Here is a 24879-nt window from a genome sequence, read left to right on the forward strand (position 1 = left end):
GTTGAAGCCATAAGAGTCAAAATATTTCCGACTCTTGATCTTACAGGCTTACTGTTTTGTCAAGGGAGAGAAACAATCAAACACCAATATGGCTACAAAAACTGTAACCTTGACAAGTGTAGACAGGGGAGGTGCAGGATACCCAGAGAGCCTATGCTCAGGGGATTTGAACTGGACAGGACGTCAGGGAAGCATTTCCTGAGGAACTGACTTGACTCCTGGCCTGAACCCTGAGGGATGGCACGGTATTATCTAGCAGAGACGGGAAGGAGAGTGAGGTGGAGGCAGAAGACAGCAAAGACCTGGTTCTGGGAGGGGGTATGGTGAGCACGGCTGGATTACAGAGAGCAGGGGGAAGTGAGCAAGATGGAGAAGTATGGCGGACTGGTCCCACAGCCTTGGAGGACAAACGTGAGCTTTATCTTTCGAGCAATGGGAAGCCATTGAAGGGTTCTGGAACTTTGGCATTTCCCTTGTGGAAAAGCTCTCCCTTCACTTTCTTTTCCACCCCTTCTCTTCTCTCTGCACCCAGACTGATGTCATTCAGGAAAGTAACTCTGTCATGAGTTTTCGTCATGAGATCTCTTTGTGGCTTTCAGTGGCACCTTTACCGACCCCCCCCCCCCCCCGGGATGTCTCCAACACTGTGGGTTCGGGAGAGGGTCTGGAGGGCTCGGCAAACAGTGACAGCTTCAGGTATGGGCCACTCTGACCTGGCAAGAGCAGGAAGGAAAGTACAATTTTATTCCCAAACTAAGTTCTGTTTCAGAAACACAGACTCTGAGATAAGCCAAGGAATGAGACTGTTTAAACATCCATTTGTGACTAAGTGTTTTTTTAATTTCACTGAGTTAGGAGGTCAGCTGCCTTGGCTGCCAAAGTGTGAGGGGAGCACAGAGCTAGTGGCCTGGGGCCCTGCACCAAGGCTGTTCTTGGCCGGCCCCAGAGCCATCCCAGCCTGGGAGGGCTGGGGCTCTCCTCAGCAGAACAAATATTTGTTAGCACTTTACACAAGAATACTCTTGAGCTCATTGTATTTACATTGCAAATGCTCTGTAAATAGCTAAGCAGTTATGTGTACCTGCAATTCGTTATTTGTTTGAGGACACTATATTCAAGGAAGATGAGAAAAGTAAGTTTGGAAGGGAGAGGAGTGCCATGAAAAAGCAAACAAACGCAAACCTGCAGCAGAATCTCCCTTTGCCAGGGCAGATACTTAAAAGGCCACCCCCAAATGAATCCCAAATGAATGCTCCCTCCAAGTCTCTCCCTTGGCAGGTTAAGAGGACCTAGAATTATAAACCCAAATGTCAGTACAAGCTGTCTCAGAAGAGTAAATGGCAGCCACGTCCTGGCTCCAGTACAGGGGTCTCTGGAGCATCACAGGGTGTTTCTTTTCTCCCTGTAGGGCTTCCCAGTGCCCACCCTCATGAGCACCTCCGGAAGGGAAGATAACACAATCCCTGTCTGCTAAAGCAATGTGTCAACACTTCCCAAGGGCTAGATTTTCATGTCAACATGGGTCACCACATATGGATTGATTTGGGTTATATATACAGAGCACTTTCCAGGGGCGCCTGGGTGACTCGGTCGGTTAAGTGTCCGACTCTTGTTTTCAGCTCAGGCCATGATCTCATGGTTTGTGAGTTCAAGCCCCTCATTAGGCTCAATGCTGACAGTGTGGAGCCTGCTAGGGATTCTCTCGCCCTCTCTCTGTCCCTACCCCGCTTGCTCTCTTTGTGTCTCTCAAAACAAATGAATAAACTAAAAAAAAAATTGTAAAAAATATTGAAAAAAAGAGCACCTCTCTATACGTTTAGGGTCGTATTTTTTTTTATTATAAAATGAAACACCAAAAATACAGGAAAACATTTTATTTTTTTTATTTTTTATTTTTTCCAATATATGAAATTTATTGTCAAATTGGTTTCCATACAACACCCAGTGCTCATCCCAAAAGGTGCCCTCCTCAATACCCATTGCCCACCCTCCCCTCCCTCCCACCCCCCATCAACCCTCAGTTTGTTCTCAGTTTTTAAGAGTCTCTTATGCTTTGGCTCCCTCCCTCTCTAGCCTCTTTTTTTTTTTTTTTTTTGTTTCAGGAAAACATTTTAAATAAAGAAGAATTGGTTTGAGGAAAAAAAATAATTACTTCCACAGAACGAAGGCAATCCTTGCTCTTCATATTGTAAGGGGGTTGCTCCAGTCTTTTTGTCGATGCAGTTTAAAATTTTTACGTAAGGGGGTTTGGGGGGCCCAGTCAGTTAAGTGACCGACTCTTGATTTTGGCTTAGGTCATGATCTCATGATTCGAGGGATCGAGCCCAACATCAGGGTCTGTGCTGACAGTGTGGAACCTGCTTGGGATTCTCTCTCTCCTCTCTCTTTCCTCCTTCCCCTGCTTGTGCGCACACACACACACACACACACACTTTCTCTCTCTCTCAAAACAAATAAACATTAAAATTTTTTTTTATGTATAGTCTGCATATGGATTATCCCTATGTGGTGTGGTGCTTCTGGAAGTAGTTCTCCCAAAACTATTGCTGAACTGAAACATCTCATCATGTATAATAACATATATAACTAAATGCTAATATCCTTACTCTGAAAAGCTTTCTTGAGATATCATTAACAAACATAATTTATTCATTTAAAGTATACAGTTCAGTGTTTTCTACTGTATTCACAGGGTTATGGAATCATCACAATTCAATTGTTTTCCATCCCAATTTAATTTTTCTTAATGTTTATTTATTTATTTATTTATTTATTTATTTATTTATTTATTTATTTTTGAGACAGAGAGACACAGAGCACAAGCAGGGGAGGGATAGAGAGAGAGGGAGGCACAGAATCCGAAGCAGGCTCCAGGCTCTGAGCTGTCGGCACAGAGCCTGATGTGGTGCTTGAACCCACAAACTGTGAGATCATGACCTGAGCTGAAGTCGGACGTTCAACTGACTGAGCCCCCCAGGCGCCCCCATCACAATTTAATTTTTGATAATTTTTGTCTTTCCAAAAACAAAAAGCCCATGCCTGGTAGTAGTCACTCCTCGTTTCCCCCGGCTGTAGGCAACCACTAATCCTCTTTCAATCTCTGTGGACTTGCCTCTGCTGGACATTTTATATAAATGGGATCATACAACACGTGGCCTTTTCTGCCTGTCATTTTTCGCTTAGCGTGTTTTCAAGTTTCATTCATTTTGTGGCATGGATCAGTACCTCAGTTCTTTTTATTGCTGAATAGTATTCCATTTTATGACTACACCACATTTTATTTTTCCATTCGCCTTTGAATGGACATTTGGGTTGTTTCTACTTTTTGGCTGTTATGAATAACGGTGCTGTAAACATTCATGTACAGGCTCTGTGTGTGTGTGTGTGTGTGTGTGTGTGTGTATACTGATGTTTTTATTTCTCTTGGGTAGATACTTCAAAATAGAATTTCTAGGTCCTACGGAAACTCTCTGTTTAATGTTTTGAAGAAACGCCAGGCTGTTTTCTGAAGAGCTACACTATTTTATGTTCCCACTAGCAGTGTATGAAGATTCCAGTTCCTTCACATTCTCACCAAAACTTGCAACTGTCTAATGTTTCTTTATAGGGACGATTATCCTCCCTTTACTACTATTTTGTAACTCAAATCCCTTCTTAAGCCCCTCCCCTCCCCCATCAAATCTCTAACATGGTAGCATGAATTAGTTTATCAAATGGTTATCCCGGGCAAGTAGGTTTTTCTTTTGTGCATCTCTGTGCCAGGTTGGGCTGGGGAGAAAGAGTGGAAAGATACAGGGACTAGCCACCGGAAGGAGCACAGGGGGGACCCTGACCACCTCACAGATTGTTCAGCCGAAGGCCTGGGTTGGAGACAGGGTCGTGGAGTTTGGGTCTGAAAGCATACCTCTGGTTCCTTGGATACGTGGGAAGAGGCGTATCAGTTTTCTCTAAGGCTAAGTACACTTTCAGATTGCTGGAGCTCAGAGGAGTTCAGCCTGGTGGAGCTCAGCTCACGGGCCCCGGCTAATCACTACCCGCCACGCTGAGTGTGGTCTGAACTCTCGTTACTAGTCCGTGACAGAAATTGAGAACAAGTGTTTAGAAACATTCTTAACAACACGATATTGCCGTGACATCCAAATGTGATGAACTCATGATTGGTGAGCGCATCTCGTTAACGGGGTTTAACCTGTCAAGTTCATACAGCAAGTTGCCTGTGGGCAGGAGCTGCATTCTAGATGTGTGCAGAAGGACCAGGACAGATTGGAAACTGAAAATAAGATTAGTCCTTGGCCACAGCATGAGAACCACTGCAGCCAACTCATGCTTTTTAGCATTTTCCTCCCGTCAACTACATTGGACTTTGATACAGGGACGGAGGAGGTTCAGGGTGTGGGAGAACAACGATCATAGCGGGCACTCACTGGGCACTCACTAAATGTTAAGCTCTGCACTAAGCACTTTATTCGTATCAACTAATTTAATTTATGCTATTATTGTTTCGAGTCCATTACATTATTATTATTTCCATGCCGGGAAGCTGGGGACGGGAGGCAGAAGTGCTACCTCCGTGGGCAGATTTACATGCTGACCAGGGTGAGTCCTACCTCGGCCTCCAGTCTTTCCAGCTCAGGAGGGTCTGCTCTTCTCGCTGACTTGGATCCCGGCCCCCCTCCTCCCTCCAGGCCCTGGCTCTGCCTGCTCCCCTTTGCTGGCTGACTTACTGGATCACAGCGATGAGTGGGGAACTTCTGTGATGCAGTGGGGTGGGAATGCAAAGAGGAAGAACCAAGGCAGGCGAAGAAGCTGAGAAAGAGCCCAGAGGGGTGAAGGAGAGCTTGCCCGGAGGCCTTTCTTTGGGGGAGGAGTTGGAGCAACTGCTGTGAAAGTGGAAATCTGGGGAAGGAGATAGAGGTTTAAAGACCAAAGTGTGAGATCATCCTCCGTGTATTCACAACCTTGGGAAAAATCCATAGAACCTTCTGTGCTTTTGGAGCGAGGGGGGGAGTTTTCCTCTTGCAAACACAGTCCTGAGTGAGAGCCGCGCAGGCTTCCTAGCCACGTTTGGATTATACGAGGACAACTCAGAGCTCTTAACTTCATCCCAGCTAGTGTGGCCTGGGGTATGTGTTTGCACCAAAGGGAGAGACGCCTCCTAGTTCTTTGGTCTTTCAGGAGAGCTGGGGTTAGGGATGGGAAGGGTTAGTCTACCCACCGAGTAGCTACGCAGGTGTGAACAGTTCCTTCCTTCCCATCCCACCTGTGTGTTGGCCGAAGGTTACCCTGCTGATGTCTGGTTTTTAGCCAACATTATCTTTGTTTGATGCAGATTGTCTACGGTGGACCTGTGCTAAACTCCTTTGCATTATTTCCCATCAAAACACTTATTTTAATGATTTGTAAAATCGTCTTATTATTTGGGGGGTCTGACGTTAGTGACCCTTTAAGAAAGAACTGCTAGCCTTGAGAGGACTTTTGTAGGCTTTACCCTCAGGTTCATTTCAATTCAGGGAGGGTCCTGAGGCTCCTCCTACAGCTCTACGCAATTGTATACTAGTCCTTTACGTTCATGCACGCGTAGGTGCTTTCCGGGAGAAACCTTGTACACAGATCCTTACACATTTGCGGGGCCAGCCTTTCAGGTAAGTTGCCAGGGCCAAGTGTACTATGTAGAATATTTAGGAGGCTTTCCCGAGAGATTCTTTGAGATGCTTAGCTTGGCGGCTGGAGACGACATCCGTCTTTTGGAAGTTGAGAGTTTTCAATTTTAAAATGAAGTATTTTGCGTCTGGGGACTCCTCTCCGTGGAATTGCAAAGTGCCCTCGTGTCATTGTGCAATTACTCAACAAGCGCTCTGCCTTGAGAGCCTTACAGTGGCTCGGAATTAAGAAACTTCTGTTTCAGTTCCAACTGTGCCAGTGACTTCTGTGTGACCTTAGGGAAATTAGTTAACCTCCTTGGGTTTTATGTGTTTCAAAATGTGAATCAGACCATTACCTCATAGTCTGGGCTCAAGGCTCAAATAAGGAGCCGAAGCCCGGTGAGCTCCCCAGGTGAAGGCTGTGAAAACTAGCCTTGTGCTCCAGCCTGAAGGCCGTCCCTCGGCTCAGAAGCGCAATTAGTAACTCTGTCAGCCCGCAGTCCTTTGGGAGGCTTATTGTATACTCACAATACCTTCTATTTGAGGAGCGTATCACGACTTTTAAAAGAATATTATGTATTTAATCTCCTTTCTGATTTTCTCCATCCTGGGGAAGGCAGGCTTTAGTACCACCTGAATTCTGTAACTTCGGTTAGGGCAGGGAACTTAAAAGGGACGTTACCAGTTAATTTAAAGACTTAGTAACATAGAGGGCAACGCATATTCTTCCACCGTCTAGCCCCATGGAAAGACAGTTTCTGTGGCCCTCTTTCCATTTGTATTGGAAATGACTCCTCAGAAGTACACCAGGGCTAGACTCACAGTGGCGGGCTTTCAATCTCGCTCTATCCGAGAGGAGCTGTGGGCAATTTACTGAGCTTCCCTCAGCCTCATTATTTTCATTATAAAATGGGGATAATGAAAGTACTCATCTCAGAATCCCAATCCTCCTAATGAGGCTTAAATAATATCATATACCTACGTATATATGTAAGGTGCTTAGTATATTGCCTATGACACAGTAAACTCCCAATTGTTATGTTGTGTGTATTCTGTTTTATTTTCTCATCTACCGTCACTTCATGCCAATATAGTGTCAAGTCAGTCCTCTTTTAAGTATACACTTTGAAATGTGTAACACACATTAGTCTCTCAATAAATCAGAAAAGCACAAAGAAGAAAACAGAAAAATTATTTGTTTCCTCCCCACTCAATCCCTGTTGATGTTTTAAAAAACAAAATAACACATTTGTAAGGTTAGAAACATCAGCTTGTAGAGAAGTGTATACCTAGGGAACATGAGAAAACTGTTTTTTCTTTTTGCAAGGCAATCCCTCTTAAATGTTTGATTATTTTCAGAAAAGCGTGTATATTTCCACCTATATTGATAGACCTTTTTTCTGTTCACGCATAAGATTTCATACAAGGCATACTGTTCTGTACTTGTTTTTCTTCACTTTGATATCTGGAAGCTTTTCTGCATATAGAGCTACTGAATTCTCCTCCATGTTCTCCTAGTGTTCCACTAAACAGATGTATCATATTTAATTTGTCCTGTTAGTTATTGATGGACACAGGGTTGTTTTCAGTTTTAGTTGTCCTGTTTGCAATTTAATTATGCTTTAGTGAATAATTCTGTACTTATGTCTTGGAGAATTTCTGCATCTTGGAGAGTACCAGTAAGTAAATTCCTGGCATAGGGTTGCTGAGTCATGCATTTTAGTTCTGATAGTTCTTTGCTAGATATTTCTCCACCAATTTATACCAACATAACACTTCTCCTAAAGGACTTTTCTGTATCTTTGCATGTACCAAGTATCTTTCAACCATAAGCATTTTCAAGATTAAAAAAATGGCATCTTGTGATTTATACTGTTGATGAGTGAAGATCATTATCTCTTTGTCATTTTGATTTTCTCATGAGCACGCTTGATCAGCTCTTCCGATATTTGTCTTTTTCAGCATATACTCCATGTTTGTGTACTTTGCCCATTTTTCTATTAGGTTATTTATCTTTTTCTTTCTTTAAAAATTTTTTAATGTTCGTTTGTTTTTGAGACAGAGAGAGACAAAGTGCGAGCAGGGAAGGGGCAGAGAGAGAGAGGGAGACACAGAATCTGAAATGGGCTCTGGGCTCTGAGCGGTCAGCACAGAGCCCGACACGGGGCTCGAACCCAAGAACCACGAGATCATGACCTGAGCTGAAGTCTGAGCTTAACTGACTGAACCACCCAGGCATCCCATCTTTTTCTTTTTTAAAAAAATGTTTGTTTATTTACTTATTTTTGAGAGAGAGACAGAGAACAAGCAGGGGAGGGGCAGAGAGAGAGGGAGACACAGAATCCCAAGCAGGCTCCAGGCTCTGAGCTGTGGGCACAGAGCCCGATGCCGGGCTGGAACCCACAAAATGAGAGATCATGACCTGAGCCAAAGTCTGGTGCTTAACTGACTGAGCCACCCAGGCACCCCTATTATCTTTTTCTTATTTATTTATATGACCTTTAACAAATAAATATGTGGTTTCAAAAGATATGTTAAAGTACATGTAATTTTATTTATATCTTGGGATATAAATAGCTTAGGAGCTATTGTAGACAATATTTGTGGTTGCGGGTCCAGCATCTATTTCCCCTTCCACAAATACCATCCAGATTTTCCTTTTGGGTAACAGCACATTTTTGCTCCATGCATTTGGGTTTCTCTAGACGTAGACACATGACCTAGACTTGCCCACCGGAGTTCTGCAGCCGTCTGGCCACGGTCCCCAGACAGAGAGACCCACGCCTGACCAATAGGAGCCCTGCCTGTGACTCGGCTGTTTTCATTTGGCAAGAGAGGCTCTTTCATTCCGCTGCTGTTGCTGGGAAGAACAGAGAGGGTGCTGTGGAAAGTACAATTTGGTGGAGACTCAAGTCAGGAAGTGGGAACGGGCAGGCATGAATCAATAAGTGTCCTCTCTAATACTACGGGAGTTATGGGTGAAGTTGGCCGGGTTTGGAAGCTTGGTGTGGACGGGTGCACCGACGGCGTGCGAGGGCGTGTGAACTATTCGGTGGAAGAAATGCTATTAGGATGACTTGAGGTTCAAAATAATCCTGGCGGAGCCATGAATGCCAGGCAACGGTTTATTTGAGAAGGGGACACTGAGGCTTGTTTGGAGTCACCGCACTGAGACCTCTACATCGTGGAAAGGCCAAGCCTTAACAAGAGACTGGTTTAATAACCGAGTCGGCCTGTAGTCTGCAGTCTAAGGGACAAACTTCCTGTGTGCGCGATTCACCGTGCTTGAGTCCTGTTCTGGTAAAGCCACACGCGTCGATAGCCACAGAAGCACACGAAGTGAAGGATATCTCTTGTTTTTTATTTCTCTCATTCTTTCTTTCCCAGTGGAGAATCAGGGACTGGTGTTTCCCCAATATGTCAGAGGGAAAGGTACTCCCACATTACACATATTTTAATAGAGTTCAAGATTAAAAACATGTAAAGCTAGGACTTAAGGGTACAATTTCATAAGGCTGCTTGCTTTTGGCATTGAGTACCAGTTTATGACCATATTCCTTTTGGCAGGCCAGAGTTTAACTTCCAATAAGAAGAGTTAAGTGGTGAAAATGTGTAAGATAAACTCATAAAATTAAGCTTCTAAAATAAGTATTAGCTAAGTGAAAAAAGCATAAACCCAGCTCAGCTCATCGTAAGTAAAGCTAGTAATTTATGCCCACTTAAGAAAGTTTTTATTTTTTTTAATAGTGTGATAGGAGCAGGAATGACAGGTCAGCAAAATCACGTCAATAAAGATAGCCATACTGATGACAAAGTTTACTAAATGTAGATTGAAACGATTTTCCCTCTTCCAGATGAACTCATTAGAAAAGGCAGACCAGAACCACGTGGGCTGAATTAAGATAGGACAGATACAGTGCCTTCTGTCTCTTTGGCATCTTTGGGATTTGACTGTGAGATGAGACTGGGGACCATGAAAGAGGGCCACATAGCCACTGGCTTTTGTAAGTTCATTTATTTTGATGAAAGCTATTTTCCCAAATCCTCCTTTCTCCCTTTTCATATTTTTTATGGTTGTATATAATATGGCTCTATTATAATCTAGCACTACTAGGAGTAAGATATTTTAAGTGTGAAGTTTGTATGCAATTGTGGTATCTGGACTTTTATGTTTTAATTAAAAAAATTTGTAATGTTTATTTTTGAGAGAGAGAGTGAGAGAGAGAGAGAGAGAGAGGAGGGGCAGAGAGAGAGAGGGAGACACAGAATCCGAAGCAGGCTCCAGGCTCTGAGCTGTCAGCACAGAGCCCAATATGAGGCTCAAACCCATGGACCAAGAGATCATGACCTGAACAGAAGTAGGATGCTTAACAAACTGAGCCACCAAGGTGTCCCTATGTTTTCATTATTTTTAAGAGAACCTTTTCTAAGGGAGTATTTCTACGTACGTGATATCATTATTAAGACTTACCGTTCTTTGTGTCAGTACAATTCTATGTCTGCATGACAGCCCCCGTGTCAGGCTATTAGCTTTCACTTATTTGTCATCCACTGTTGGTATATCCAACAGCCACTGTCACCTCTTCTAGTTTAAGTCCTCAAGTGTGAAGTGGTGAATGCCCTCGTTGTGAGTCAGGCAGGGGCCACATTTCTTCAACAAAGTGTGGACCGCGGTGTATCCGTCTACGATGGAGAGGGTTCCTACGCTGAGTGTGTAGCTGAAGTAGATGATCCTGAAGTGTTTGGCGACTGGTCCTTCAAGACTTGGTAAGTAGAATTCTTCCCTCTTTTCTGGACTAGTCTTCCTTCTTCCTTTTGGCTTGGCTACTTCTTGTTCATTCTTTTGATCTTGACCACTTCCCGTGATTGCTCTTCAAGGTCTCCTCCTGACCCTCTGATATCCTATATCATTACTTCATGTGTCACGTATTATTGTAATTTCTTATTTAATGGTTGTGCTTCTGGGTAGATGCCATGCTGGCTGGCATTATGCCCGTTAAATTTCCCCCAAGCACGAGCACATAGTTCTCTGCACATAGTAGGTGCTTTATATATATATTTTCATGAATGAATGGACTTCTTGATACTTGAGTGGATGTGAACGTAATCCCTGCCCACTAGGTCACATAGCTAGGGTGAAGGCCATCCAAGGCCTGGATAATAATCATGTTGGGAACAAAGTGAGGATACCTTTATCTCCAGGAAAAGCGAAGCTTATGCTACAACCTTTGTTGTGTAAGAAATATCACGTTAATCTTCACATATCTGAAACTACCTCTGTGTTCTAAGTGGCTGTCCTGCCCTGCCATGCTAGGGCATTGAAACTCAGTCATCCTGGGGGCTCCCTTCTCTTTCCTGGACATGCCAAGAATTTGGAAGGCTTATGTGGCTTATGTGGCCCAGAGAAATGGGAGGGCCTCTGATCTTTAGTCTGTCATTGTTGCTACTGCTATTGCAATCGTTCAAACCCTCATGTGGCTTCAAAGGTAGTCATCTTGGCTGCCTACAGATCAAGGGGGACGGGAGGGATTTGCCTGCTATCACCGTCATCGCCTCTGAAATCTTGCCATCTTCCGGTGGGATCTGGTCATCTCTGTGGTCTTCTTTGTCCTGTGAGTTCTCAGTCCTTTGAAGCCAATTGTTTCCCCTTTCTCTCCTCACCCAATCATTTCAAATCCCCCCACAGAATCACTGGGATGCCAAGCAGAGCCATTTTATACATTAGTCACCTGAAGTATAATGTGGGACTTACCATGGGTTTAAGGGCCTATGACAAAGTTGAGAACTGAAAAATATATTAATTGGTGTCAAATAAGAAATTAATAACAAGTTTAATGAAAGGTCTGTAAAATGTAACATCGTGTCAACTTCCTTAAATGCTAAATTTAAAATCCGTAACAGCTTTACTACATGTGAAAATAATTTATAAGTGGGATTTTTCTCTCTTCTCAAGATTTCCCAAGTATCACAATGATTGCTGAGGTGTAATTAATCATAAACGAGCTGTTGATAGATAATTTTTAAAAAATTATAGAATTGTTTGAAAAACAAGAGTATAAAAAGCCTTTCGGCTTCTCAAAGAAAAATGATATTTAATTGGGGGACATGAGAACACTTGAGTATGTTGAATATGGTATGAAGTGTATTTCCTGAGTTCTGAAATTCCTAAAAGTTGCCTATGCCTTCAGCTCTCTCACTTGCATGGTAGTGTTCTGGTGATCTCTACTTTGAGAGCGTAACGCAATTCTGATGCTAACTACCCAGACTCAGCTCATATTTCACAGGTTAAGGGCGCTTTCCAACAAGATTGCTCTCACTTCTGACACCAGCCACAAACCTGGGGCTTTCTAGGCCATCTGTACTTCTGGCCAACTGGCTACAAATATGGGGGTTTCCACTACCCATGTCAGATTTGATAGTTCACCAGAAAGACTCCTAGAATTCAAGAAACTGTGATAATTATGGTTATAATTTTATCACAGAGGACATGTATCAGGACCAGCCAAATAAAGGGATGTATAGTGTGAGTTCTGGGGTGGTCCCAAGCATGAAGCTTCTGTTTCTTCAACGTGTGCCATCTTCCTGGCAAATGAATGTGGATCGCCAGCCAGGAAACTCACCTGAGCTTGAGATGTCCAGAATTTCCACTGGGATTTCATTGTGTATATACGGTTGGTTTTTCTGGCATGACCAGGCCCCCAGAACTCAGGTATAGTCCTTGGGGCTAACCATAAATAACAAAAACATTCCCATCACTTGGTAAAGTCTAAGGATTTAGAGGTTACCTCCCAAGAACCAGGGAGCTAAAGACCAGCCGAATTCTTCTCATCCAGAGGGCTATGGATGTCATACTCACTGAAATGAGTGAAGGCTCTATTGTCACTTGTGTCACAATTATTTTCTTAGATTCTCCAAAGAGTAAGCTAACATTTATTTATTTAGTTAGAGACGGCACACAGGTGCGCGCACGTACACACACACGCAAGTGGCGGAGGGGCAGGGAGAGAGGGAGAGTCACAGCATGGAGCCTGATGTGGGGCTCAGTCCCAGAAACCGTGAGATCGGGACCTGAGCCCAAATCAAGAGTCAAACGCTTAACCGACTGAGCCACCCAGCTGCCTCAGAGTAAGCTAATTTTTAAAATTTTGTTAAAATCTTCTCTCTTGAGGAACGTGTGCTAATTTCTCTCAAGTTTTGGCTAAAGAACTTTTCTATGCCTAGCATCCGCTCCCCTTCTTCCTTAGAGATAGCTGTTTCCTCTAGTTACCAAGGTCCTAAATTTTCTTTCCTATTTCTGCTGGAGAGTGCAATAGATCTTGAAATAGATTCTTGGTGGGCCTTCTCTAGTTTGCTCGAGCTTCTGAGATGATTGTAGAGAAAGCATCCCACCTTCCTCTGATATAACACCAATGAGACCTCTTTCCAAGGGCGCCTTTTTGTTTTAATCAAGGTATAGCATATGTATTATTAAAGCATAAACTACCTCCATCTGTAAGCCAACTGGGTAAGAAGCACAGAGGCCTGAAATAGAATAAAAGAGATTGTTTAGAAAATGTTTGCCTCTATGGAAAATGGAAATGATTGAAAATCTTAATGATTCCAATTTTGCTTTAAAATCATCCTACATGCTCTGCCCTATAGGAAATAGTGCTGTTTATTTTTATGTGTCAGCTTAGCTAGGTTATGGTGCTATGGCCAAATAGTTGTTTGGCCAAATAGTAGTTGTTGCTATAAATGTGTTTTGTAGATGGTATTAACATTTACACTCAGTTGACTTGAAGTAAAGGACATTAGCTTCAATAACATGGGTGGGTCTCATCAGTTGAAGGCTTTAGAAGCTCCTCTCACCTCTCCCCCCATCCCCAGAGAAGGAATTCTGCCTTCTGCTCTCACCTGTAACATAGAAGTCTTGCCTGAAGTTCCCAGCCTGGTAGCCTGCCCGACTAGTGTAGAGATTTTGAATTTGCCAGCCTCCACAATCACATGAGCCAATTCCTTAAAATTTATCATCACCTATCTTTCATTTTTCCATCTATCCCGGAAACCCTGACTGATAAGATATAACGTTTTGATTCATTCTCATTAGCATTCAGTTCTCATATAGAAAGATTAAAAAGAAAATGATAATTACTGCATACACTGAGCTGTTAATGGCACGTTCCAGTGTTGCTCTCTCTTTTCCTTCAGCCTCCTTCTGCAAATGTCATTGGATACGAAAATGTAGGCATCTGCCTTTAAGACGTGGAGTCTTTAAAGATATCATTGGATTTATTATCACATACTTGGCTAGAGATTAATTTGAATATGGTGGAGGGACTCTTGAGTTGAAAAAACTTACTTAAGTTCAACTACAGCAGAAGCTCTCTTGGACAATCTCTACTTACCTGAGTCTCTGGATTAGTGGAAGCTTGCCATTACCTTCACAAATAAATAATACTCACTGTTGCGTCCGATACACTGAAAGCTAGCTATTGGTAGCATGCTTCTTCCCGGTACACCGGGGACGTCATCTTCCTTTAGGTGAGTTGTGTGTTTACCTGGAGCCACATTAGTTTATCTGAAGTCGCTACATGCCAGTTGTAGTGTTATTGTTATTATGCTATTTAAGTAAACATTATGTAAGCCAATGAAATGGAACCACGGGGACCAAGTTGAATGCTTTCAAAAAGCTCAATAAAAGGGTTTGCTGAAAGAAATTGCTGTTGAATTAGGAATGAGACAATTATAAAAACACTGAAAATAGGTGATATATATAAGGATTCTGCCTTAGATCGCTTTGCAAGATTCATTCAGTGTTCACTTGAAGAAATTGCGGTGGCAAATCACAGGCAAAGTATAAATGCATTATAGATGTGGTTATATGAGAGGGAAGATTTGGAACTCCAATAAGTGGGCCCATTCTCAGAGAAACCCTTGGTCCTACAATGGCAAAAAAAGATGTGAATTTGCAGAGATTTAGATATTTTAAGAAAAAATAGTATAAATGTAATTATTTTATTATGATTATATATTTTAATTAGCTTTTTCTATTTACCAACCAACTACTTGTTGTGTTTCCAGTGAATAAGAGGACTTCTATTTTATCTGATTCCTAACTAGGTGGACTTGAGCAAATCTCTTAATATCACCTGGCCCAAGTTTCCTCAGTTATAAAGTGAAGAGTGTTATTTAGACACTCTTGAAAGTGTTATTTTTGAACTCTTGGAGTTTAAAATTCTAGGACTGCTATGAGCTGGAGCTGAGATTGCTTTCATTAGTGCTCAGATTGGATAGCTTTTGCAGGGATCTGATTAAGCAAGTAACACTTGAGTGGTGTCCCCAAAATGGGCTTTAGATTGCATCTAACTTTCTATTATCATGAACAAGGCTGCAATGGACAATCCTTGTACATTGTGTTTGAACAAATAATTCTCACAATTCTGAGAGCTATATTTTCAAGAAGCGACGAGAACCTCTAAGAATGAATTATGTGAGGGAACTAAGTGTCTCTTTTTCTTTCTCTCTCACACCCCTCCCTCTATTTTTTCTGTCCTAATTGCTTCTCTGTAGAGAATTGAAAGATATAACACCAAGGATGAATCTGGTAAGAATGCCAGCACCCCCCCCCCCTTTTTTTAAAGCAGTCATTTTATGCCTTTGCTGAGAACATGGGAGACAGCATGCACAAATATCATGTAAAAAAGGAAATAAAAACAACGAAAATTGGGGCGCCTGGGTGGCTCAGTTGGTTGAGCGTCCGACTTCGGCTCAGGTCATGATCTCGCGGTCTGTGAGTTCGAGCCCCACGTCGGGCTCTGTGCTGACAGCTCAGAGCCTGGAGCCTGTTTCAGATTCTGTGTCTCCCTCTCTCTCTGACCCTCCCCCATTCATGCTCTGTCTCTCCCTGTCTTAAAAATAAATAAAACGTTAAAAAAAATTTTAAAAAAACAACGAAAATAATCTATAATTCTTCTTCCCAAATAGACATTTTGTTAAGCTGATGCTAATTTTATAGTAATATTCATATTGAAGTCTAGTAGATAGGCAATCAAAAGATTTTAGAGGGAAAGTAGCTACTATGGGAGAAATTCCTTATATCAAGTAGCAAACAAAATACAGACCAAATAATAATTCAGGTCACAGCAGAATTTGCAAAATTTATGGAAAAATGAACTCATGTTAAGTAATTAATAGAGAGAAAATAAGGAGAAAATAGTGATTTTGGAGTTAACAGAAATAAAATGAAGTGCTTGTTCTGCAATTTACTCTCATTGAAGCACGGACATCTCCATCTTTTTTGCCTTCATTTCCTCATCCATAAAATAGCAATAGAAACACCAACTTTGCGGAGCACTGGGAAGTGCATTATAAATCCTGTTTCCCCACTGTATATAACGGTATTGGAGTTATGCTCTGCTGAAAACTTTTTCACTCTGTCTAGTGAAATGGTAAAGATCTCATATATGTAAGGGGAGGCAAAATGCAATTTCTGTGTACTCGACATGCTTTGTTCCTCGACCTGTCTATTCCAAGGGGCATCTTGGCATGTTGTGGGACCTAGCTGGCAGCGAATCAACTTTTGTCTCTCAATAATTCAAACTGGGAGACAGAGGTTTGCAGACAGCAAACTTTTGAATAGAAAGTGGGCAGAGAGGGCAGCCATCTTGTTGGGTCAAGTAGAAGCTACTTAATAAGTAGAGAAAAATACACTATAGATAAAGAAACTATCCAAAATACTGAGATTACTCCATTCTGGGTATTTTTTTTAAACACTTCACTTCATTAGTGCCTCTGATAGATGATGAAATTGAAGAAACTCAGTTAATAAGAGATAGATTTAACTTCAGGCAGTCCCAGGTGGAGTCTAAATTCTAGACCACCAACCTATAGCATGCAAAGGAGGCATAGAGAAGGGAGCCTTAATTCTCGCCCACCTCCTGTGAGACCCTGCTGGGCAATGAGCCCCTATCATGGTTTCTGTAGTACTTACTGTACTCTTTTAATAAACTTTGATTTTCTTGAGAAGATGTCTGTTCTTTAAGAAAATTATCCCTGACTATCACAAACCAGGAAAATTCTAAAATTCCTCCATGCACGGTAAGAAATAAATAAACAAACAAGAAATAATAACATCTTTTCAAAGAAAGCATGTTAATTACCCTTGGGTTGGTCAATATTGAACAGCATCTTTATATATGGTGCTGGAGTCATTGCGTGGGCACAGAGCCTGTTGTATGTGATGTATGTGATGAGGACAAGAAAGATGCTTCTGTGGAATTAAACACTGGTTTCCTTCATATCTGACTCTTGTTTTGAAATCAAGAAGTGTGAGGCCTTTAGCTTTGTTCTTTTTCAAGGTTGTTCTGGCTTTTTGAGATCCCTTGAAATTCCATGTGAATTTTAGGATTTTTTTTTTTACTTCTGAAAAAAATGTCATTGGAATTTTGATAGGGATTGCACTGAATTTGTACATCGCTTTGGGTAATACGAATATTTTAACAATACTAAGGCTTCTAATCCATGAGTGCATTTATTTGTATATTCTTTGATTTTTTTAAAAGTAGCAAGAAATAGTGCAAATGTTCTGTAGTCTTTAGATTTTTACCTCATTGGTTAAGTTTATTATTTTTTAAAAATAAAGTATTTTTTTTTTGTTTGTTTGTTTTGAGAGAGAGAGAGAGAGCACGAGCCAGGGAGGGGCAGAGAGAGAGAAGACAGAGGATCCCAGGCAGGCTGTCAGTGCAGAATCTGATTGGGGGCTTGAACTCATGACCTGCATGATCATGACCTGAGCCGAAGTCAAGAGTTGGTCGCTTAACCAACTGAGCCACCCAGCCACCCCTGGTTAGGTTTATTCTATTTTTTAAAGTTTATTTATTTATTTTTGAGGGAGGGAGAGAGAGAGAGAGAGAGAGAGAGAAAGAGGGCGCACAAGCTGGGGGAGGAGCAGAGAGAGAGAGAAAGACAGAGGGAGACACAGAATCCAAAGCAGGCTCCAGGCTCTGAGCTGTTAGTATAGAGCCCTATGTGGGGCTTGAACCCACGAACCATGAGATCATGACCTGAGCTGAAGTCGGATATTTAACTGACTGAGCCACCCAGGAGTCCCTGGTTAGGTTTATTCTTAAGTGTGTGTGTGTGTGTGTGTGTGTGTGTGTGTGTGTGTGTGTGTGTGTGTTAATGCTATAGCAAATGAGGTTGTTTTCTTAATTTCCTTTCTGGATTGATCATTTTTAGTGTTTTAGATAGACAACTGATTTTTATGTTGATTTTTATATTCTGAAACTTTATTAAAATCATTTCTTATTTCTAACAATTTTCTGGTAGGGTTTTAAGCGTTTTCCACTTGTAAAATCGTGTCTTCTGTGAAGAGAGACAGTTTTACTTCTTTTCCATCTTCTTTCTCTTGTCTACTTGTTCTGAATAGGATTTCCAGCACTATGTTGAACAGCAGTAGCAATAGTATCCTTGCCTTGTTCTCATCTTAAAGGACAAAGCTTGCAGTCTTTCGCCATTGAGTATGATGTAAGCTGTGGTCTTTTTATATATGACTTTTATTACATCAGGGTGTTTTCTTTCTCATCCTAGTTTGTTGCCCACCACCTTAGTGTACTTGGTCTAGCCTTATAGATTACAGGCTATATCGGATACTGATTTGTTGAATTTCAGGTACAAATCTAGAAAGTGTCTTGGACTGGATTTCAACACCTGCTCTAGCCATGATTTACATGTAGTTTCTGTTTTAGAGGTAATGATCTCTAAATTTTGCCACCTGAACTGAGTTTTAAACTTGGCTTAAGTAATTTCTACATCTTTTATGTGAGTTATTTTGTCTTTTGCCAAACTGCCATCCCTGCAGAGAAAGGAATAGCTTAACTCACATATTTTTAGCGCCACGTATAACACATGTGCAGTAAACATGTCTTTGCATTGTTTCCATCACTTAACTCTTCTGTTTTCACTAGCATCTTTAACAGTCAACACAAGATATATTTGTCAAATAAATGAACTACGTGTTCTTAAATAGGCAGAGATAATTAAAGAACACCATCTATTCTCCCTTTCTCTCTCCTAACGATTCAAGCTTGCCCCAGTGTTTCATGGGGTTTTGTAGCGGAAGAAATTAAGTAGTATCTATAAGCTTTAGCAAATTTATAGATTACAAGTGTTGGAACCACTTTGTTGCATGCTTGGGTGACTTTCCGCCATTGACGATTGTTAAAACCTCAAATCACTAGTGTTGAAAATGGTAAATGATTGATGCATATTCTTGAGCAATCTAACTGAATTTAGATTTTATATGGAAACTAGCATTTTACTGAGAGCTGGAGCAGAGTGTGAGAAACAAAGCATGAAACTCTCCAAATTATTTACATCAATTATACGATATATTTATATATATATAAACTAATCTACCATTAATGTTTGCTCTTTTTAAAAACCAACTTACTGAGATATGATTTATATTGTTTGTTCTTTTTACAGGTAAATTAATTTGGGGTGGCTCATTTGGTTAAGCATTCGACTCTTGATTTCAGCTCAAGTCATGATCTCACGGCTTGTGGGATAGAGCCCTGTGTAGAGCCCTCACTGACAGTGTGGAGCTTACTTGGGATTCTCTCTCTCTCTCTCTCTCTCTCTCTCTCTCTCTCTTTCTCTCTCTCTTTTTCTCTACCCCTCTCCTGAGGTCTTTCCTCTCTCCCTGAAAATATATCAATAAACCTTAAAAAAGATAAATTAACTTAATGAATTGTATTTAACTTAGCAGTTTGTTATGCAAGGGGTATCTTGAATGTGTTTAATATCTTTTAATATGATAAAATTCTTTACAAAAAATTTTCAGCATAGAAATGCTAGTTTATGATTCTTTAGTCTTAAAAGTGTCATGACTCCTTTTTCTAAGTGTCTAAGACTTCACTTGCCGAGCTGATGATATAGTTGGTTGTAAATCTGAGCCTTAGCAGACCCCCAGGTGGGACAGCAAAATGAATGAGCAAAGAACACATGATCTGGTGTTAGATGCCCTGGAGTTAGGTCATCCTTGTCTCTTATCCCCGCGTGTTCCAGGACAAGCCATATAACCTCTCCCAGTGTCTATGCCTTGCAGTGCAAACCAGAGAAAATAATAATAGTACCTGCTTAACTTCTGTTATGGGTTATTTGGATAACCAAGTGAAATAATGTCACTGAAAATATTTTCTAAACTGTAAATTGCTGTATTAATGCTAGTTATTCTGATTTTAACAACTCTCCTTTACACATTTCTTATAGCAGAGGTCTTATCTCTGACATAAATTCTCACATCACGTAGTGCTTTTCCCATCACATGAAAACAGGGTGATCAGCCTTCCAATGATGTCGGAGACTTGAGGCAGCATCTGGAAATTAAAATAGGGAACTGGAATTCATTTATTTTAATAAAATCTTACAAAAGAGAAAGAATTTATACCTTTTTGGAATGAAATTTGGCTTGCCTGCATTCCATAAAAGCAGAATTATATTTGTCATTCTTAACTAATTTGGGCTTTCAAAATTTCTGAAATGTTATTCTGCCATTTAATATTTCCTAAAACTTCGCCACTTTAGTTCAGTTCTATGAAACCACATTCCATTTTGACTGAAATTGCACTTCTGCTTTCCAAACCTTTAACAGAGTGTGATAATAGCCAAGAGCAAGTTTGGGAAGAAAGAGAGAGACAGGAAGGGAAGAAGAGAGGAAAGGAGGGAGGCAGAGAGAACAAACATTTTATGCATTTACAAAGCACCATCTGGGAACTTTCAGAAACTTGGAGTAATTTATAGTTTGCTTTCAAAATAGGTGTGGAGAGAGACCCCTCTTTCCTTGAACAACCAGGTGAAATACAGTCACCTTGGAATATGTTAAAATTGCCATCACTGAGAGGTGTGCTTATTGAATTTCATAATATGCCAATAGGTATTTCATCTCCATGGAAGAAGTCCATTTTTTTATTTTAGTCAAATTATATTTGGGTTGGGAGATAAGAAAATCTGACTTGGTAAATCCTTATTTTTTCCTATTTTTTTCCCCCTACTGGTCACCAATTTTGGAATTTGGGGAAGGAAGAGTACAATCTACCCATAGGAACAGTAAAGCTGCCTATGAGCATTTGTATCACCAAAGGGAAATATTCCATGTGGGGTGGGTGGGTCCCATCGGAAGTGCCAAGGGCCCAATAAGGCAGCATGCTAAGGGGACTGTTGCTTAACTGGCCTGTCTGTAGCACCAGAATTTCTCCTGCAAGTAAGAGTTTGAACTATCAGATCTGGACATTTTTATGAAATGACATCTAGAGGAGTTTTGCAGTTTGATTTTACTAAGACAACAATGGATGAAACAAAATGAGTTTCTTCTATGAAATGGGGAATTATATGCTTTTAACAAACAGTATATAGCAAATGATTGGAAACTCTGTTCTGAAAAAAACCCATTCAGGGAGATGCTTATTGAAACCAGGCTTCTTGGTTTAAATAAACTGAGGATACACCGGGTTAGAGGTAAGCATTTCTCTTTACAGCAAGGTTCTTAAGCCCTTCAATATGTGAATGTGAATCCTGAGGCAGGATACTTTTCTTCCATGGAGTACATCTTAGAGCTATGTGCACCTCCTAAAACCACATCTGTCCAACACTAGCTTGGGAGCCACTGCAACATACTTAATTTAAACAAATATTAACAACTGCCAGTAATATACTATGGAGTCTTGATTTTCACTTTTTTTAGGTTAATATGTATACTTTCCATTTTTATTTATTTATTTTTTGAATTTGATACTTATGATTCTTCTTCTATCGTGATTGGTAGAATGCTTGCCCTGATGTAAAGGAATTAGTTTTGTCCTTATTAGATTTGGTTGTCTCCATCATTTTCAACTTTTCCATGTGCCCCAAGTTCTCATGTCCCTGTGTGCTCTGCATTTGCTGTGTCCTTTATCAGAGCCTCTAACATTAATTGCAGAAGACTCTTGGTACCTTAGTCTATAATTGCCTCAAAGACAATTTTTTTAAGTACAGAATTCCAATGACTATTTTTTTTTAATTTTCTTAATGTTTTTGTTTATTTTTGAGACAAGGAGAGACAGAGCATGAGCAGGGGAGGGGCAGAGAGAGTGGGAGTCATTTTATAGAAACCAAAGCAGGCTCCAGGCTCTGAGCTGTCAGCACAGAGCCCCACCCAGGGCTTGAACTCACGAACTGTGAGATCATGACCTGAGCTGAAGTCAGATGCTCAACCAACTGAGCCACCCAGGTGCCCCTCCAATGACTATTTCTTTCTTTTTTTAAAAAAATTGTTTAATGTTTATTTATTTTTGACACAGAGAGAGAGAGAGAGAGAGAGAGAGAGACAGAGCATGAGTGGGGGAGAGGCAAAGAGAGAGAGAGAGAGAGACACAGAATCCAAAGCAGGATCCAGGCTCTGAGCTGTCAGCACAGAGCCCGACGCGGGGCTCAAGCTCACAGACCGCGAGATCATGACCTGAGTGAAGTTGGACGCTCAACCAACTGAGCCACCCAGGTGCCCCTCCAATGACTATTTCTAAGGAGGTTTTGCTTTATTCTCATGTGCTCTGCAAAATGCCCATCACCAGTTACTTAGGAATGTTCTCTCCTAGCGTTTAATTCTGCAAATTTATGCTTGCTCTTTGATCTCTGTGTTCCATATACCTGGAGCCAACCTGAGTGGATAAAGCATTGTATCATTTTTAAACTTTCCCCCCAAAGCCATTACTGAGCCAACCTCTTACATAAAAAAAGTCAGGATAATTTTGCCACCTTTTTAGAAACTGAAAGGTAGCCATCTTTTATTAGGTAGGAGGTGCCTACTCCTAGTCTTCTGGAGTTCCTATGTTTCCATGTTTGGCTGCCCAGCAACCAAAATACCTTGCTTTTTTCCAAGCAACCCAATTTCCTCTGGATGATCACTTCAATGATGGTCTTGGTGGAATGTGCTGGTCTGGGTGGAATGACGTACCAACCGTTAAGCAATTGTCTACTGGCTCTCATTCACTCTGCTATACCTGGCTTGTGACATTGGCGCTGGGATTATGCAAGTTACCGTGTGTCCTTTGCTAGCTGACTCCCTATTTATAGAGGGCACTAGGTGGAGACTAGGAGGCAGGAGGAGGGAAAAAGGACTTGCTCCTTCCGGTTTACTTGCTGTTCCTGTCTTCAGTGGCCCAGTAATGGTGTTTCCTCCCTGCGGCTGCTGTTCATTCTAGTGTCCGGCTTCTTGCAACACCTCTTGAACTAGGCTTAAGCATACCAGCACGAGCCTGGCAGAGCACCGCCTCCTCAGGAGTCCAAGTCTAGATGTGTAAACCTTTCCTTTGAGCTCTTAAGAGACCGGCAGCAGCTGGGCTCACCATCTTTCTTAGAGGTTGGATTTCAGCAGTGCAGAATTTTTCCAAGCTTTTAGATTCTGACAACCCATTTTCTTCCCTTTGTTCTGGCAGCCCTGGGATGGTAAATGCTTCCTGCAGTTATTCCCTCTGTGTTTCTTCAGCATTTTTATTTGATTTTTCAGTCCTCCGATTGCCTATATTAAAATCTCTGTTAAAATACCTGGTGTGGCTTCTGTTTTCCTGAGTGACTCTGACTGAGCTAGAGAGAGCTAGTGTCCACCTCCCAATAAAGGTCACAAACCCTGGAGTCCAGGCTGTCCTTCTCCTCCCCCTCACAGCCAGTGTGTCCATGAACTAAGCCAACAAACCCTTTTTATTGGAGGTTTTGGGTCTCGAGAAGGCTGAAAATAAATAATAGTTGGAGTATGTTCATCACCGCAGGGGGAAATTGACTTTTCTCTTTTGGTGGTGAGTCTGTTCCCATTTCCTACCTGTCTGGAGCTCCCTTGAGGAATGTTGTTGCCAAAGCTGGTTCTCTAGCCTTCGTTCAAGTCTGTGATTTCTCTAATTTTCTTTCCCAAATATCCCACGTTGGCCAGAGTCCTATTTAGATGCCTGCAGCCAGGGAATCCAAACCCTAAACATGTTAAAATGTATTTAAAATTCACTTGCTTCATTGCCGTCTTTACTGTACCAATGACGAAGAACTCCAAGTTTCATAAGGTTTATCTAGGATGCAAATTTTCCCCCCTTAAACGAAAGGTATAATCATAGAATTGTAAAGTTCCAAGTGATTTTTAAGACCATTTTTTTCTTACCTCTCCTTCACTGGTCCAATGCAAGATTCAGTATACAATATACTTTCTGGTAATCTTCTAGCCTGTGCTTGAGAAATTCTACTGTTGGGGGGATCACTACCTTCTAGGCAGTCGATTCCATAATTGGACAGCAATAATGACTAGAACATTTATCTTTTTATTAATTTAAATTTACTTTTCTGTAGCTCTTAATTATTTGTACCATCTATGCCCTCAGGAGCAATGAAGAATATTGCTTCATTGCTTCAGCAATGAAGACCTGATTTTTCTTTGACAAGATCTTATATAGTTTACTTCTATCTTGCCATTCTTTTATTGAATTATATTTCAACAACCTTAGGTGAATAATTTTGTATATTTTAATTATTATTTTTAATTGATCTAAGTCCAAGTAACATTATACACTTCACATGTAGTACAGCTAACTTATAAAAAGTATTCTCAGTTTCTCCTTCCCATCCCTATGACAGTGCTATCATTCATTTCACTTATCCATATGCTATAATTACCCAAAACATTGCTATCATTATTACTTTAAACAGTTATGTTTTAGAAAAGTTAAGAAGAAAATTAGATTTTATTTTAACTTCATTTATCTTTCCACACTACCCTTCCTTTCTTTACATTGATCCAACTTTCTGACCTATATCATTTTCTTCTCCTTGAGAAATTCTTTTAACATTTCTTATAGGTCAGGTCTCCCACCGAGGAAGTCCTTCAGGTTTTACTTATCTGAGAAAGTCTTTATTTCTCCTTCAATGTTGATGGATACTTTTTCTGGGTATAGAATACTAGGCTGGTGACTTAAAAAAACACTTTAACTATTTTACTTGCTCTGTTTTTACTTGCATGGTTTCTGGTGTAATTCTTATCCTTATTCTTTTGTATGTAAGGTATTTGTTGTTGGTGTTTTTTAACCTGTGGCTTCTTTCAAGATTTTATCTTTGTCTTTGGTTGTATGCAGTTTGAATAAGATGTATTGAGGGTAGAGTTTTGACATTTAACTTGCTTGGTGTTATATGAGTTTTCTGTATCTGTTGTTTGGTGTCTGTCATTAATTTTGGAAAATTATTAGCCATT

The sequence above is a fragment of the Panthera tigris genome, chromosome F2 (genome assembly GCF_018350195.1).
Source record: "Panthera tigris isolate Pti1 chromosome F2, P.tigris_Pti1_mat1.1, whole genome shotgun sequence".
Taxonomy (NCBI): domain Eukaryota; kingdom Metazoa; phylum Chordata; class Mammalia; order Carnivora; family Felidae; genus Panthera; species Panthera tigris.